Source organism: Geospiza fortis, unplaced genomic scaffold (genome assembly GCF_000277835.1).
Source record: "Geospiza fortis unplaced genomic scaffold, GeoFor_1.0 scaffold403, whole genome shotgun sequence".
Lineage (NCBI taxonomy): Eukaryota > Metazoa > Chordata > Aves > Passeriformes > Thraupidae > Geospiza > Geospiza fortis.
Window position 1 is genome coordinate 2,111,725 of NW_005054336.1, and position 3,226 is coordinate 2,114,950.

Here is a 3,226-nt window from a genome sequence, read left to right on the forward strand (position 1 = left end):
CCTGCTGAATTTTAGGGTATCTTTTATGCTTGTGTTCTCAATATATGCATTCAGAGAGCATATTTGAGCTTTGGAAATCCATATTACGGCTCTGATTTATGCTGTGATGACAGACATAAGAGCCCTGAAATCAGTGTGGCTCTGGATGGTTACCATGGTTCTTCTGTGAAGCTGGGATGGAAGGATCTGCTTCTATGTTAATATCTAAAAAGAAACAAAGGGGATTAGATTTAGCATTCTAGAAAGAAACAATGTAATTTTCATGTTCCTGCCCTACTCTCCATCATCCTAAAATGCAAAGAAGGCTACTTCCTGAAAATGTCAAGTGTCAGGCAGGGGACATCCATGTTAAATATAGATATATATATATATATATATATCCCTACTGTGAACACTGCTTTAATGGTACAGGAGAGAGGAGCTGTTGGAGAGATGTACTCCTGTAGGTTTAAACATTATGTCAGCCACACCTGCTCTGAACAGGGTTAATAGACAGCTTCCATCAAAGGCCAGAAGAACCCTCTCTCTTCAGTGAGATGTAAATCAACTCCACTGCAATGAAACTGTTTTAGTGTTAGGCCTCCACAATTGTTGGTACCTGGTTGCTAACCACTGTTAGCAGCGATTGATAGTTATTTGACAGAATTTCTTCAGGTTTTGGACAAAGCTTTAAAAGGAGGGGCAGAGGAAAACACGGTACTTGGGAAGAGGAGGAGAGGGTGTAGGTAGTCACGGCACTGAACTGCAGAAGAACTGTATTTCACAGTAACTGCGCTGCTATTGTTCTTGGAAAAAATCACTCACTGTTCTCTTATCCCTGTACTACTCTGAAGAATCTACAAAAAAGCCCAAAAAAAAACCTGAGAAAACAAACCCAAGGAAACACTAGAACATGAATACAAGAGCAGAATGTAATTGTACAGGGAGATTCTACACTGAACTGAAACATTCATGTTTTGATCGTTGACAACAAATGAAGTACAATGCTGGTCTGTTCCCCTTCTCTTCTTATGTCTCCATTTTGTTTTACTTTGCTTAGCTTAGATTTTTTTCCTTTTTGGAGTCCTGCAGGGAGGAAAGAAGGAGTCTTTGTTTGAAAACGTCTGAAACCAACAGTGGCCCATTGATCATAATTAAGTCTAAAATAATACGCTTTTGCTGACCTGTTTGTATTGAATCCAAAAAATTGTATGTTATACCTGCTGTAGTTTTGATCTGCCCCCAGATCCAGTTTCTTCTCCTTGAGCTTCTGGTTGTGGGACAATAAGCCCAAATAAACCTTTGTGTTTTCAGGGCTATATCTCCTCTTCTGTATGAAACCAAATTTTTCATAATCAGGTATTCTCTTTGGCACATTTCTTTGACAGATGCCTGTCCCCATAACAACCATCTCTGTTGTCAATAAGTTCTTCTGACCATGAAAGGACACAAAGGACAGCAGTAGTTTCCACAGGAACACTGGGGAATTGCATACAAATTTCAAGTAATCTTGCCATGATGTGCATGGGCCCAGTTCAGAACCTCCTGAAGTCCATATGAAACTGCTGATTTCAACGATCACTCATGTCTTCAGGGGCTGCTTCTGACCTTTTGAATTCAGGTTTTTAACATGACAAACTATAGAGGCTTAACCCTGTGACCCTTGGTAGTCTAGCATACTCTAATGAGTAATTTTGCTGATGATTAGTCACCAAATAGATGTGCTTTAGGAGAACAGTGGAGAGATTCACAAAAATATGTATTTTGGCATAATTTCCTATGAATGAGGAGTGCTAGGTGCCGCGGACCTGCTTCTGTCCATTCTCAGTCTTGGTCTGTAGAGACCCCGAACATGCATGCAGGCAGCACGCATAGCCTGATCCTGCTCCTAAGGATGCGTGCATAGGGAAAAATCCTTCCAGGCTCTCCCAGCACTTGTCTCCCACACTGCTCATGTGACTCACAAGCTGACTGGCTTGGAGCTCGTTACCAGCTCGTATGCATGGACACAGAACAGAGGACACAGTCAGTCACTGGAGCCATGGCTCTGCCCGAGCACACGGTATCTCTGGCGGAGAGGCCGGGGGTGAAGCCGAAGGCAGGGCTCTCTGGCAGGGATGGCGGCGGTACCGGCGCTCCCCGGCGCGGGCCCATGCGCTCGCCTCTGCTGCCCTCCAGAGCCCGGCCGGCGGAACTGAACTGTGCCCGCCGGGCCCCGGCTCGGGGTTAACCGGATCTCACTCTTCCTTCACCGCGGAGACTCAAACCGTGCGGGCCTGCAGTGCGGCTTTTATCACTTTGAGGATGGCGAGAAACTGGTACGGCCACCCAAGACTGAAGGAAGCCCTGATTCCCCGGCAAATCAAACCCCATTAGAGAGTGGCTTTGCTCGCTTATACAGCCTGGGAGTTCACCCACAGCCTGTCCTCAGAGACATCTCCCCAGGTTTTATGTACCAGATCTGCTCATTACCATCTCATATGTTTTTTATTCTGCTTTTTTCTTTTTTTCCCATTTATTTTTGTTTCTTTCAGGGTTGTATAAAACATTAAGAAACTCTAAGGAGTGGCATACTCCTCATGTGATCTTCACACAGGTCGTTGAGGATTTTTTGCATGATCATGTGTCTGGGCGAAGTCTGTTTCTTCAAATCTTTTGGCTGCATAGAGGAGCACAGTGTTACCTTACAACTAGCCTCAAGTTAAGTCTGTGTTTAACATCAGCCATCTTGAGTGTTACAGTGCAGCCTGTTACAGACACAAAATACTTTGGTTGGAGGCTGATGCATCACAGAATCACTGAATCATAGAATGTTAAGGGATTGGAAAGGATTTCAAAGATCATCTAGTCCCAGCCCTACACCCCCCCCCCCCCCCCAAGGGCAAGAACACCTCACACTAGACAGTGTGACATAATCCAGGCAGTAAAGAATTTCTTTGTTAGGTAAACTGGTGGGGTTAGGTCCATCAAAGGGGACATCACAGAGGCCATTTCTTAAACAAACGGTTTATTTCACAAAGCCGTTTGGTTTGCGTAACACAGCAGCAGCTCGCACTGGGAACTGGCCGGGTCCATGGACAGGGCACTGCATCTGCAGGGGTGCCATCGAGGGCTCAGTCCCGCCAGGCACTGCCCGACTTCAGCGGAGCGCACTCTGAACAACTTCACCAGGGCCCGCTGGGCGTGTGCGCGAGGGTGATGGTGTGGATGTCTCGCCACTCCTCGTCCTGCAGCGACCTCAAGCATG